Here is a 15,092-nt window from a genome sequence, read left to right as displayed (position 1 = left end):
AAGAACTGTACCTGTGTTCTTCCATTTCCTTACTATGTTCCTCACAGTGGAAATTGACAGGTTAAATCTCTGAGACAGCTTTTTGTATCCTTCCCCTCAACAACTATGTTGAATAATCTTTGTTTTCAGATCATTTGACAGTTGTTTTGAGGAGCCCATGATGCCACTCTTCAGAGGAGATTCAAACAGGAGAACAACTTGCAAGTGGCCACTTTAAGTAGCTTTTCTCATGATTGCATACACCTGGCTATGAAGTTCAAAGCTCAATGAGGTTACAAAACCAAAAAAAGTGCTTTAGTAAGTCAGTAAAAAGTAGGTAGGAGTATTTAAAACAAGAAAATGATAAGGGTGCCCATACTTATGCACCTGTCAAATTGTGTTTGAATGCAGATTGCACATTTTCTGAACCTCATTTCAAGGTAGAAACATTACTGTGTCCAACAGTTATTAGATATATGAAACTGAAATAGCTGTTGCAAAAAAAACAATTTTTATAAAACATTAAGCTTAAGATTAATAGGGGTGCCCAAACTTTTTCATATACGGTAACTGTAAATATGAGCCTTACTGACCCCCTGCTGCTCCATTGCAATCCCCCACTTCATGCTAGCCAATCGTTCAGAAGTTCTCGTTTGGCCGATTATTCCTAGTAATGTTTCAAGGGTGTAAAGTGGGTAGGATTAAATTAGCTTACAGGTTAGCTACTTGAAGTTTGCGCTAGAAATATTGCGTTCTTCTCTCTGGAGTAGAGATAGTTACCAGCAGGGGTGGGATTCAGCCGGTACGACCCGGTACGGGGCAGCCGTTTACTAAAATTTCTAGCTGCCAGCGTTCCGGTAATCAGGGCCGTATTTCCCACGTGCCTAGGGGCGGGAGGATGCGGGGGGGCGGCGCCTGAGCAAGGTGTGTTTTTTTTTTTTTTAATAATGCGGGGTAGCGCCCATCCAAACCCACCCGCCCTCCCTATCTCTCTCTTCCCTATCTCTTCCCTCTCTCTTCCCCATCTCCCTCTTCTGGCCCCTGCGCTGCGCTATCACATATGCTGCAGTGGAGGCCGGGAGCTGGAGGAGAAATACGTCACACTGCAGGCCCCGCCCCCTCCTCGCTGTGGCGCCAAGTTCAGTTGGTTCCTGCCTGAGCACCAGCTGCGGGGGAGGATGGTGTGAGGATTGTTGTGTCCAGGTCAGTTGTCCGGTGCTTGGTGTGTAACTGCTGGTCCCAGCATATCCGACAGCTTCAGCGCTAGCAGGAGAGGCCGGCCCGCTCAGCTACAGACTGCACAAGATTATGCTGACAGCAGGGGCCCTGTTCTTGTTGATGCTGCCGTCTGCGGTGAGGGAAGGAGCATCACACGGAGCCTCACGCTGTGATTCCCTCTGCTGCTGCCTGTGCCCTGCTGCTGACATGAGGCTGTGAACAGAGGGGGAGGTGCTGAGAGGAACATCACAGTGATCAGGACATGGTTAATGTCCTGCTTCAATTAGGGGGCCTCTGCAGTATGTGGCCACCCTGCCCCATGTACACCTTCCAGCAAGGCTTGTTTTTATTATTCTGGAGCTGCTGTAGAACCATAAATTCCAGCATTCCCAGCCTTTGTGTAAGGGGGACTTGTACCTTCACGCCCTGACTTTTTTATTCTGTAGCTGCAGAATAACTACAGGTTTAGGTTACATGTCCTGTCGTTCTAATTATGGAGATGTAGGACTGCAAATCCCAGCATGCCCTGTGGTTGGTACTGTAGGGACTGCAAATCCCAGCATGCCCTGTGGTTGGTACTGTAGAAACTGCAAATCCCCAGCATGCCCTGTGGTTGGTACTGTAGGGACTGCAAATCCCAGCATGCCCTGTGGTTGATTCACTAGGGACAGGTAGTGATGGCTACTAGCCAACATGTGCAGCAGTGTTTTTTTTCCATTGCTGCAAGTGCCGCACATGTCCGCAAGTCCCATAGGGAATGAATGAGGCCGTGTGATCTTACTGTACACCGGACATGAATTACCGGCTTTTCAAAGGACGCCGGTGCATAAAAATCGGACAGCACTCGCATGGTGCGAGTGCTGTAGGATTTTTTTTCTTTGCACCCATTGACTTGCATTGGCGATTCTCAGCTGATATACGAGTGAATTGTCCTGTGCAGTACATTTGCTTTAGTCGTTTGTTTCTTTGAATGACTTTAATACCGTATGTCACAACGTATTCTTGTCATTAAGGGAGACAAACTGCTTCAAAAAATATGAATCGTGCCACTGGGCGTGGCTTATTAGTATGGGCGGGGTTATTGAAAATGGGCGTGGCCAAAATTCCGGCCGCCGCGACTTAGAGGACCTGTTGTTAAAAATTTGAATCCCACCCCTGGTTACCAGGAATAGTGCAATACAAAATATACTATATGGATTTTAACATTTGGGCCTGATGCTTCAAAGCTTTAACGTTAGAATTCTGGCGTAAAAGCTTTGAAGAGTCATAAAATTTAGGCACAACTCATAGCTGTGTCTTAATTTTGTGACTCCCGGCAAGTCTCTAAATATTGCACACTAATTGGAAATTACATTATTTCTGGTAAGTGAAAATTTCAGCACTTAAATGTTTAGAGAGGGTAATTTTGCTGCACTGGATATTGGCCTATTTTTATTCTCGGGACCTTTTTGCTCTCATCTTTATCATGATAGATTTTGTTTTCTCTCCACTTACTTGATTCCACCACTGTTAGGTTTAGATATGCATCGCAATGTATCTTTACGGCTCCCCGGTGAGATGTAATTTTGCCTGGCACAGTCCAGGCTGTCATATGTCCATGGTAGATAGAGCTGTATATTTCTTCTCTCTAGTCTCCATTAACTTCTGGAAGTGATCCCACTGTCAAGCAAATGATAGAAAGTTATTAAGAAACCAAAGTAAAAAAAAGTTTATTTTTTTTCCAAGGAAATTCTGATGCTTTGGGAAGTATGCTTGCATTTTAGCATTTTACGGCAAAATAAATGTAAAATGACATTTTTTATGTTTGTATTTGGTATAACTGTTCTCAATTTTTTCTATAAACTCTTTATTTTTTTCATCAATTTATATAATTTGGAAAAAAAAATGCACATATATTAACACTTTAAGATCACAGGGTATAATGTGTTTTGGAATAATGCATTGTCAAGGTGAATAATTTTGTGACATCATAGTTTTGGTACCAACACAATTTTTTGTTTTTATTACGTTTTGTGTTTTTGTTTTCAGATCTTTTAGTGAGATGTTTTTATAGTTACCAGAATACAATTATAAGCATTTCACAAGTTTTTCAACTTTTCACAAATATATCAAGTTTGACTCAATATTTACAGTGTTGTCCTTTATTTTTGAAGACTTCTGCAATTTGCCCTGACATGCTGGATGTCAGCTTCTGGGCCAAATCCTGATGATAACCCATTCTTGCCTAACCAGTGCCTTGAGTTTCATCATTTCTGTGTTTTTGTTTTGTCCCTCCTCTTTTGAGGATTGACCACAGGGACTTAATGAGATTAAGATCTGCTGAGATTCCTGGCCATAGACTCAAAATTTAATTGTTTTAATCACCAAGTCTTTTGGTTATCTCTTTTTTCTGACATGGCGCTCCATCACGCTGGAAAAAAAATTGGTCATCACCAAACTGTTCCTGGATGTTGGAACTTGTTTAGATGCCATTCTTTATTCATGGCAGTTTTCTTAGGCAAAATTGTGAGTGAGCCCACTCTCCTGGATGAAAAGCAACTCAGCACATGAATGGTCCCAAGATGATTTATTTTTCGCATGACACAAAACTCATGGCAGGGCTCACCTTTTCTTCTCCAGACAGTCATTCTTCCAGGTGTCCCAGAGTCTTAAAGAGGGTTTCATCAATGATAATAATTCTGCCCCTGTCCTCTTCAGTCCAGGCCCTGTACTTCCTGCAGAATGTCAGAATGTCCGTGATGATTTTCTTGGAGAGTAGTAGCTTCTTTACTGCCTTTCTTGACATCAGGCCAGAGTTCTAAGGCCTTCAGCTCACTGTGCATGCAGATGCACAGATACCTGCCTGCTGCCATTGCTGGGCAAGCTCTGCTCTGATAGTTATTCACTGAATTCTCTTTATGCAGCGGCACATGGAGCTGACTTGTCACCCTGAAGCTTTCGTCACAGCAATTGAACTTTTTAATGCTGCAATAGAAGATTGATTTAGTGGCAATCTTACAAGAAGCAATATCCTTGCCTGTAAAGCTCTTTTGTTCCAAAGCAATCATTACTATACATGTTTCCTTGGTTAACACAAGAAGACTATGATTTCAAGTACCACCATTTTAAAGCAACCAGACTGTTCTTATAATTCAATCAGCATGATAGAGTGATATCATTGCCTTTGTCATAGTTAATGCTCTCTCCTGAGTCAACAATAATATCACTGAAATTATCAAAGCAAGTCATTTTGTGGCAGTGAAATTGAGATTTTGTGATTTAAGCTAATCTTCCTGATAAGAAATAATTTTGCAAATTTATATGATTACTCTGCATAAAAATCTAGATTTAATGCAAGATGCAAACATAAAACAAATGCAGAAAGCTGTGTGAAAAGCAAAATTTGTAATAATATTGCACGCCCCACTTTTCAGTTTTTGAATTTCCACAAAAATTTAAAATAACCAATACATTTCGTTCAACTTCACAATTGTGTTCCACTTGTTGTTGATTCTTCACCAAAAATTTACATTTGGTATCTTTATGTTTGAAGCATGATATGTGGGAAAAGGTTGAAAAGTTCCAGGGGGCCGAATACTTTCGCAAGGCACTAAATATGCCAATATGCCAGGATGGGGCAAGAATGAGGGACATATATACTAAAATAAGGGACATACTGTATATGCCAGGATGGAGGGTGTGTATATGCATAATATTTTATTCCGGATGGGGGAGTCCAAATCTTGCACAGGGGCCCATCATGCTCTAGTTATTCCACTGCACATGGTGGTCCAATGTGTTGAACATGTTAATATGTAGTATCTTTACTATATTTCATGTGCAGGTTCGCATGAATCAGAGCTGTAATTTAATAGTCCTTGATCCCAATGCAAAACTCTGCCATCTCTGCCATTTTTTAATACAGGTGTCTTCTTATGTGGAAGGATGACCATTGAGCTTCTTCTGGCACCAGAGTCAGAATACTACTGCTACTTTTCCCCCTTCTAAACTGTAGTTACACCCCTACCCAAAAAGTACCTATTGAAATATGTACTTACCACTGAGTATCCACTCCAATGTGAAAACCATTTATTTTCCAGTGAATTGCGTAAAGCAAGATACAATGCTATATCCTGTGTAACAGAGAAGTAATTATAAATCTAAAATATTTTTAATCATATTTCTTTACAAAATGTATTTCAATAGTATTGATATTTAGAGCATATGTGAGTTTGAATTAATTTATTATTACAATCAAAGACGAAAATTGAAAGTAATTACATTTGTAGAGTATATATGACAAATTGATAGAGCATTTCGTTTTCCTGTCTAGCAATACTTGGGTTTGCTAGGCAATACACATTGCTTCCTAATTATTAAAATTGACCAAGTATGAAGGGTTAAAAAAAACTAGCAAAATCTTTATGTATCACCCGTCTGATTTAAATATCTCAAATTGCCTCCGTGCTGCAATAACTTCCAGAATAAAGTGTCCTAAAAAGAAGCTGAAAATTAGAATTAGTGCTGTTTGCACTTTGGAACAGCTTGGCCTGTCCAACTTTACACCTGAAGCTTTTATGGTTATTATTGAGCATCAAATTAAATAATGTTTGGCCCCGAGTAACAGGCAAGCTCAAAATGTGCTAGTGTGTGGCTGGCTAAACATTCCTCTATATTGTGACAGTAACAGTCATTTATGAAATCACAAAAAGGAGACCATGCAGGGCAAATGACATTTGGAAATTAAGTGTTCTGAAGCGGAACACAAATCACATCACCTAGCAAGAAATGAGATATGTGGAGCTATATGTTGTACTTTGTAAAATAAGTCACATTTGCATTTTTGTTTTAAAATCCATCAATGCTTAGATCACGTTCTCAGTTTAAAGGGAACCTGTCACTTGAAAAACGCTATTAACCTGCAGATACGGGTTTAGTGTGCAGGTTAATTACGTTCTGAACCTGCCCAGTGCCCGCACTTTGAGCTCCGCTGCCGGGAGGAAATTTATCTTTATTTACCCCCCGGCAGTGTTCAGTATCCAGTCACAGGTGCGGTGCGGGTTCAGTCACTGCTTTCCGTCTAGAGAGCTGTGGTTGTAACCGCACCCCCGGCACTGACAGCTGGCCCTAATGATGAGCTGCTATCAGTCAGTGCTGGGGGCTCAGTTACAGCTGCTGTTCTCTATACACAGAGTGGAGACTGAACCTGCGCCGGTGCCACCCCCATAACCGAATGCTGCCGGGGGAATAAAGTTAATTTCCTAGCGGCAGTAGGGCTCAAAGTGCTGGCACTAGGCAGGTTCAGAATTCTGTTAACTTTCAGATTAACCCCACATCTGAAGATTAATAAAGTTTTTTCATGTGGCAGGTTCCCTTTAAGAATTTCAGTTTCGGAACGAGACTCTCGTAGACCTATATTAAGAAAGGAAGTAAAGGTCAGTTGTGAGAGCCGTCAAACAGCTGCGGTCACATGGTCCAGGAGAGGACTGCAGCACTGCTAGAAATGGTGGAAGACAGCGACCGGTGAGTATTTCAGTGCAGTGAACATACATTACTGATCGATAACAGATCGGGAGATTAAAAAACAAACACAATTGTTAACGTACTACTCCAGTATTATGGCGTGAGATAATGCAAACATTTTACAAATCTGCATTTTCATGAAATGCCTCATATTCCTTGTTCTAAAAGTTTAAGTTCTTGACAGGTAGGCTGGGGTTACATCCTAGTTCAACAGGCTCTGATTGTTTGTGCCTGTCTGGCTCTGCATATAACCAGGCTAGGTGTTCACTTGAGGCGGTCATCTGAAAGGAGCTTAGCAGTGAATTCTATTGGAGATAGAGAGAGAAGCCAGAGAGGAGACTTCACAGGCCATCTGCACCAAACGGCCCGTATCAGTGGTTGCTATGACCAATAGCTGTTTGGTTTGACCTAATTGTTACTAGCTCAGCCATTTAGCTTAGGTAACGCTAGGACGAGGCTGGGAATTTTGTTTATGGGTTTGGCTTTGGTACTGTGCAACCAGTTTAAATGTCACGTTGTTTTGACCGAATAATTCAGTGCCTGTGTGAATGCTACTTATTGCCTACCAGAGAACATGAATCCCTACAGTGTGTATAACAAAAAGATGAGCGTTTATCATCTGATATATGCAAAATCCTCTATGAAACAGGCTGTAATTATTTAAAAAGTCAGAAGTTGTAAAACCATTATGTTCCTATGTGAAAAATACTTTGTAAGAAACTATTTGGGGATTCTTCCATCTGGGATGATAAAACACAAAGCGTTTTTCATCTTCCAATATCATATTATACAATAGCCTTAAAAAAATAACTCTAAATAAATACGGTAGTTTTCTCGCAGAATATTGTCTTCATAAGTTTCTACAGGGTAGGTCATTTATATGGATACACCTAAATAAAATGGGAATGGTTGTTGATATCAACTTCCTCTTTGTGGAACATTAGTATATAGTAGGGGAGAAACTTTTCAAGATGGGTGGTGACCATGGCGGCCATTTTTAAGTCAGCCATTTTGGATCCAGCTCTATTTTTTCCAATGGGAAGAGGGTCATGTGACACATCAATCTTATTGAGAATTTCACAAGAAAACCAACGGTGTGCTTAGTTTTAATGTAATTTTATTCTTTCATGAGTTATTTACAAGTTTATGACCACTTATAAAATGTGTTCAAAGTGCTGCCCATTGTGTTGGATTGTCAGTGCAACCCTCTTCTCCCACTCTTGACACACTGATAGTAACACCGCAGAAGAAATGCTAGCACAGGCTTCCAGTATCCGTTGTTTCAGATGCTGCACATCTCGTATCTTCACAGCATAGACAATTGCCGTACGATACAAGATGTGCAGCATCTGAAACAACGGATACTGGAAGCCTGTGCTAGCATTTCTTCTGCGGTGTTGCTATCAGTGTGTCAAGAGTAAAAGAAGAGGGTTGCATTTTATTTATGTGTATCCATATAAATGGCCCACCCTGTAATATACAAAAAAGTGGCTAAATAATCAGTTTAGTTTCAGATCTCCATAATGACCAGGGAGTTGCGAATAAAACTTTTGAGGGTAACAATCGGTTTCAAATCTGAATGTTTCTTCCTGCATTGGTTGACATAATAGGGGAGTCTCTGGGAATAGAAAAAAATCAAGATGTCATTATTAGTGATGAGCGAATATACTCGTTACTCGAGATTTCTCGAGCATGCTCGGGGGTCCTCCAAGTATTTTTTTAGTGTTCGGAGATTTAGTTTTCATTGCCGCAGCTGAATGATTTACATCTGTTAGCCAGCATAAGTACATGTGGGGGTTGCCTGGTTGCTAGGGAATCCCCACATGTAATATACTATTACCTCGCTAGACAAAAAAATATGATATACTACTTAAAGGTATATAGAACTGTACTCCTAATGACAATTTATATTTTATTTTTTCATAAAATCACCAAAGTTAAATCAACAAAATGTAAATCGTACAAAAATTGACCTCACTTTCAACCATCACAAAATGGAAAGTGAATAAACAAAACAGAAATCTAAATTGAGTCGATATTTCGTGTGAATACTCTTTTTGCCTTCAAAGCTATATCAAGCATCAACACATGTAGGTATATTTGCACAAACTTTTGAAGAACTCTGCAGGGAGGTTTTTTCAAACATTTTGGTGGACTAATCACATATCGTCTGGATGTAGGCTTGCATAAATATTTTGTCTCTTTGTGTAATCCCAGTCAGATGATGCTGAGATCAGGGCTCTTTGTGGGCCATATCATTATTTCCAGGACTCATTGTTCTTCTTTAGGCTGAAGATGGTCCTTAATTACTTTTGGTTGTATGTTAGGGGTCCTTGTCCTGCTGCAGGATAGGTTTGGAGTCAATCTGATACCTCCCCGATGGGATTACATGATGGATCATAACAAGGAGTCCAGGAAATTTTGATATGCCCCCCAAGCCTTCATGCATAAAAGATCTGTGGTTAGTAAGATGTTTCGAACAGCCTACTTGCTGAGTTCCTTCAGAAAATCTGTGCAAGTGTGCCTAGAAAAATTGATGGTTTGATGCGGTTTTGAAAGTAAAGGGCTGTCACACCAAATATTGATTTGATTTAGACTGATCTTTAATTTGCTAACTTTGCATTTTGTTAATCGATAAAAGCAAACTATTAGTCCTGTTACTTTTGACAGCATTCTAACTTTGTTGTGTTTTCTCCACATCTGCCTAAAAGGTTTACACACCACTAATGTATAATTTCTGAATGTGAATATTAATAGTTGGAGATCCAAGCTTTATTCAGGAATTTGAATACTTTGATGTTTGTAGCTAGAAAACTCGCTGTTCATTGGACCTGTGAGGATTGCATGCTTCATAAAGTAAATTTAACATGTTTAAACAAGATAGTAAAGCATATGAATTTATAGAGCTTCTCTTTAGTACACCTTGATAAAATGTGCATTAGAGCATGTAACTCAGACATTGATGTAGAACTGAGAGAGTATAGGAGCAGTGCAGCCAGACATTATCTTGGTTGTGCTACACAAGTACAACATAAGCGCTTAGTGAAGGCACTTTGTTTAAGGATGCATATATCAATAATGAGGAGATGGCTTTGAGATAAGCTGTGCTTACTGCAGTTATCCCATTGGATCCTACTTTATATCTTACTAGTACCAACAGTAACAAACGACTACAATCTCCTCAAGATGAAATATCACATCAAGCTTCTAGTTAACACTTCGCATGTTAACTGTAGGACTGTGGCAGAACTGGCTTCTCTTGGGAGTTGAGATTGGCTTTTTATCATATGTAAACTAAGCCACTGTAAGAGGCTGGTAATTGAAATCATAATTTTATTTTAGAAGCGTATTGAGATGGAGAAAACCGTACAGCAAGCTTCATTAGAGTGATTTTGTGGTCAGTGCAAATATTTATTCTCTTGTAAAGAAACTTTCCATTACTTTTAGCAAAAAGGGTTGTTCGAACTCCTACATTTATGACACATCTGCAGAAAACACCATACATCACCCAGCTGCCACTACACATAGCCAGATTAAATGTTCTTAATTTTTTTTCTATATTGTAATAATTACAAAGGTTGTTCCATTGGCCTATTAGGGCATAAGGACATCATAGAGGGGACCCCACGCTAAGAGCCAGAATGGAGAGCTGCTAACAAATAGCACCTCTTGCACTGGATGACTGAAGACATCAAAAGAATAAATGGACTACCATATATTTATCATGTATTATTTTACCTCCTGAAGTAATGTAATTGGTTGGTAATCCAGTTGGTGGACTAAGAACAGCCTCCCTGTGGGAGGTGGAGCCGCATATTCATTACCGTAATGTGCGGTACCATGTGACCGCTCAGTACAGGAAGAAGATGCAGCGCTGGAAGCAGGGACGTGCAGGGACCGCGCCAGGAGCAGGTAAGTATAATTACACAGCCCCCGCTCCCCCTCCCCTGCCGACCGCTGGGTATGACTCGAGTATAAGCCGAGAGGGGGACTTTTAGCCACATAATATGGGCTGAAAATCTCGGCTTATACTCGAGTATATACGGTATATTGTAAAGTTTATTATTGTCACCTCTTCTCGCACACACACTTTACAGGATATCTTAGAGTCTGAAGTAGTCTGAGATACACCTCCTTTCTCATTATTGGCTCTGGCTGCTGCATGGCCCCACTGTCCTATGTCTGATCTCTATCTGGACTGATGACTAGTGATGAGCGAGTGTACTCGTTTCTTGGGTTTTCCCGGGCACACTCGGGTGACCTCCGAGTATTTGTTAGTGTTCAGAGATTTAGTTTTCTTCACCGCAGCTTAATGATTTACAGCTATTAGCCAGATTGATTACATGTGGGGATTCCCTAGCAACCAGGCAACCCCCACATGTACTCAGCCTGGCTAATAGCTGTAAATCATTCAGCTGCCTCAATGAAAACTTAATCTCCGAACACTAACAAATACTCGGAGGTCACCCGAGCGTGCTCGGGAAAACCCGAGCAATGAGTATATTCGCTCATCACTACTGATTACATCTGCTTCTGTCACAGGTGCTGCCATGTTCATTCTTCAGGTGGGGCTAATGCTGTGGAAGATGTCATGTCCAATAGCTCTGGACGGCACAAGGACTTTCCTGAGAGAAATACTGGTGTGGCTAGGACCTGCGATTCCACCCAGTCAGAGCGAATATCTGTGTGTGCTGTCCAGCAGCCCAGCTGGATTAATAACCTCCCTGTCATGGTAAATGTGGCAGTACCACCCCAGCATATTGATGGGAGTTTTCAGTTATACGGACCCTGGTTTGTTTCGCTATGTTACCTTGCTATCTGAGCAGCGTATTTGATACCCATTGCTGACCCTGTACCAACTTAACCCTCCATTTGCCTGCCTCCTGTTTGTGATCCCAGCTATCCTCCTAACACTGTCCTTGCTTCCCGATTATTATTTTTTTCTCTAGTACCTCCCATCTCTGATTTAGACTTAGCTAGTCAACTTTTCTCTGCCAGTTCACTCCACCGGCTAGCTTCTTCTCAGTGTACTTGTGTAAGTTCAGATCCCCATAAAGGGTTAAATAGTGAAGGCCAGTGTACCTCTGGGATCGGCAAAGGGGAGTAACTAGCACAAAGTTAGCCCCATTAAGAGCAGCAAGACTTCCACGAACAGGTCACCTTTACATCTACGCACTGCAGCTTTATAACTTAAGAGTGTCTGCTGTGATATAATTGTAGCACAGCTTTTAGTATTTAGATTTTTTCTTGCGTTAACAAAGCCTCTTTTTAGATAGGCTCCAATAAAGCAAAGCTGTTATTTGTGACTTCAGTTTAGCTACATTGCCTGCGGGGAGTCTGAGGCAGTCTAAGATACGCCTTTTATTGTTGGTTCTACCTGTTATGTCCCATCCACTGTAACTTCAGAATGGCTGCTATGTGTAAGCACACTCCCAGCACTGGCTCATGAGGATGTCCGAGCGTGGAGAACTAAATTGCAGTGCAGCAGGCACAATGATTGGCAAGTACATTTTGTCCTTCCTCTGTCTCCCTCTGATGTTAGTAATCCCTCCCTTCTTCCTCATTTTCTTCCTCATTTACTGTCTATCAGCCATCTTAAAAGTCCATGTGTTTGCATCTCTGGTCAGTAAAGTCTTTTTTTACCTACTGTTATTTGTGCACATCTACAAGAATTCAGCTGGAAAGTCTATCTTCTTCTGGAATCTTCATACGCACCTCCTACAATCGGGTTTAAGCTGAGGACATCTCGGTGTGAGTAACAGTTGAAAGAGGCAGCCTAAAAACAGTGTCTCGGTGTCCTACACTTGCAGCTTAGTTATGGTGCCAGAATACTATTAATGGAAACATGATTGGGCATGATTATCTGGTGCTTTGGGTTGCAGGCATCCAGTAGCTATTGTTAACTTATATTTAAACTTTGGTTTCCACTGTTTGGCTTCACATGTTCAGTATTTGTTCCACTTTTGATTTTGGCTTGCAAATAGTGATGTAAAATACTGATAAATTAAAGGAAATGTAGAATAGAAACACGTGCACCACTTCTGCATTTTTCACCCTATCCTTGTTTTGGCTTACAAGCACTGATGTAAAATACTGAACATGTGAATGTGGCCTTAGTGTAATAAACTGAAACCCATTGGATCTGTGAAAACTAGAGATGAGGAAATAGATTTTCAGGGCAAAGGTACAGCACCACTTTGGTAGTTCGTGACCTCTGTGTTACAGCCCTGCAAACCTCTCCCATCTATCTGTTGGCATCCTGGATCTTTTTGTGATTAGTTGGCCTGATGCAACGTCATGTGTGCGTTTTAAGCTGTAATTCGGCAAGGGGCCAAGGTGACTGGGAGGTAGGTGAAAGTTCACAGGGCTGTGGTTCGACAGTCATGTACTACTGATGTGGACAACTGGACCAAGATCCTACAAATAATTTTTCTGAATGCAAACTATAACCATCCTGAGCTCTGTCATTACTAAAGTTATACTGGGGGCTAAGTGTCACATTCAGCCATCCATTTTGGTCCTGTTTAATTTAATCTTTTACACCAATTTCTGGCTTGAAAAGTCGCTAAATTGTGCACACTTGAAGCTGGGCAAAATGTTTGCAACTTTCGAGGTTTTCAAGCCATTTTTGGCAGTTAGCAGAACTGGGGCGTGACAGGACATGGCGACCTTCAGTTGTTTAATTCATTATAACCAGTGGTATCCCTTACGCCACTAATCCTACTCCAGTCTTTCACTGGAGTAAGACTTGTGGTGCGCTTGACGCCACTTTACACCTCGCTTGATTCATTGAATAGCATGCACTTCTTAATCAGACATCTCATACTCCGTCCCAACCTCTCATCAATTCGGTGCGAAAAACCTGATCTTGATGAGTCGAAGCCTTAATTTTAGGAAGTTGATATTTGTTGACTTTTTTAAGTATATTTTTTCTGTTTAAAAACAACATTTATGACTGCACAGAATCCTACACTCTAGGATCTATGAGCCAGATTCATCAAACCATTTGTGATAGAAAACTGTCTTGAAACTGTTGCAAAACTTTTGCGCAATATCTAGATGTACAAAACGTTGGCGCTTTCTCATTTTTACATCAGCTTTACTAAATTTTTAGAAAGTGGGTGGAGTGTACCGAAAGGGAGAAAGGCTTAGTGTCGCCGGACAAATTCATTATAATTTATGCCAGAAAAGAGGTGTACTGTAAATCATTGCAGAAATGTAATCCTGTTAATGATGCTGAGTCTGGAGCTGAAAATGGAGCCAAATTCATTAAGGATTTGGCTTGTCTTGCTCCAGCAGACTTTGCATCAAGATTGGTGTACAAAATGCCAGTCTTGATGAATAGTCCATTACCTTTTGGGTGTGAAAGACTTGAGAGCAGGTAGTGCCGTTACGGCTCTGTGAGCAATGTTTTATTTTTATCGAATAAAAATATTACTGCACCTAAAGAAGGGCATAACTACCACTATGGCTGCTAGGGGCTATGCATGCCTGTCCTGGCTTGCATGAAGTATGCTCAAGACTGCTGAAAAGACAGACACAGAGTTCAAGGATGTGTCATTTATTATGTGTTGTTTCCTTCTAGTGAAGGTTTTATCACTTGTGATTAGCATTGCCAGATTACACTAGCCCGACCACGCCTCCTGTGATAAACAGCTTAATGTCTATAGACATTGTATATTCAGAGCCTGGTGTGGGCGGGGCTAGCTTTCTCAGCTTTGCTGCATTGCTATATCTAAAAGCTCTGATTGTGTCAGAACGGCTGCACCCAGTAAATAAGTGACACATTATTGGATTTGGGGTCTCTTTTTCCTATATTATGCTTCTCTCAGATGAGGTGGCAAAAACCTGGCGACCGATTCCCGTTAAGGATCACCCGCTGGGCTCCATCACTTCTTCAAAGGAAACATTATGTGGACAATTCATCACCACTGCCTCCAGTGATTGACTACACCAGTCATATAGCCATACAACTTTAATCAGATATACCATTTAAAGGGAACCTGTCATGTCATTTTTCTGTATTAAACTGCCCCCAATGTCTTGTTAGTGATTCAATGTGCATCAGCAACATGGTGTCCTCAAAGAAAAGGTCGCAGTATATATCTAAAAAAAAAAACCCAACACTTTGTCATTAGGTGAAAGCATCATAGACCTTCTCTTTCAGTCATCGGGGTGGCGCTTTGTAATGTTTGTCAAAAAACGCTCAACTAAATGGCAACTTTAGACCTAACAGTAGCCTCGAGGCTTGCCATGTACAATATGGATGTTTGTGAGTTTTACACTGGCATACATGATATACCGCAATCCCTATTTCCAAAAAAAACTGATTTTTGTAAAAAATTCAGTCTGTGCATGCCCAATAAGGAGAGGCCCTTTCAAAAAAGTTTGCT

General features: G+C 40.9%; 1 protein-coding gene across 2 annotated transcripts in view; it reads left to right on the top strand.

The window, feature by feature from the left end:
* Positions 1-15,092, top strand: part of OSBPL10 (oxysterol binding protein like 10) — a 560,435-nt gene that overhangs the window by 153,487 nt on the left and 391,856 nt on the right. The gene's annotated exons all lie outside the window — the stretch shown is intronic.

The sequence above is a fragment of the Ranitomeya variabilis genome, chromosome 6 (genome assembly GCF_051348905.1).
Source record: "Ranitomeya variabilis isolate aRanVar5 chromosome 6, aRanVar5.hap1, whole genome shotgun sequence".
Lineage (NCBI taxonomy): Eukaryota > Metazoa > Chordata > Amphibia > Anura > Dendrobatidae > Ranitomeya > Ranitomeya variabilis.
Note: the sequence above shows the minus strand (reverse complement) of the source record. Positions and strands in the feature narration are given on the sequence as shown.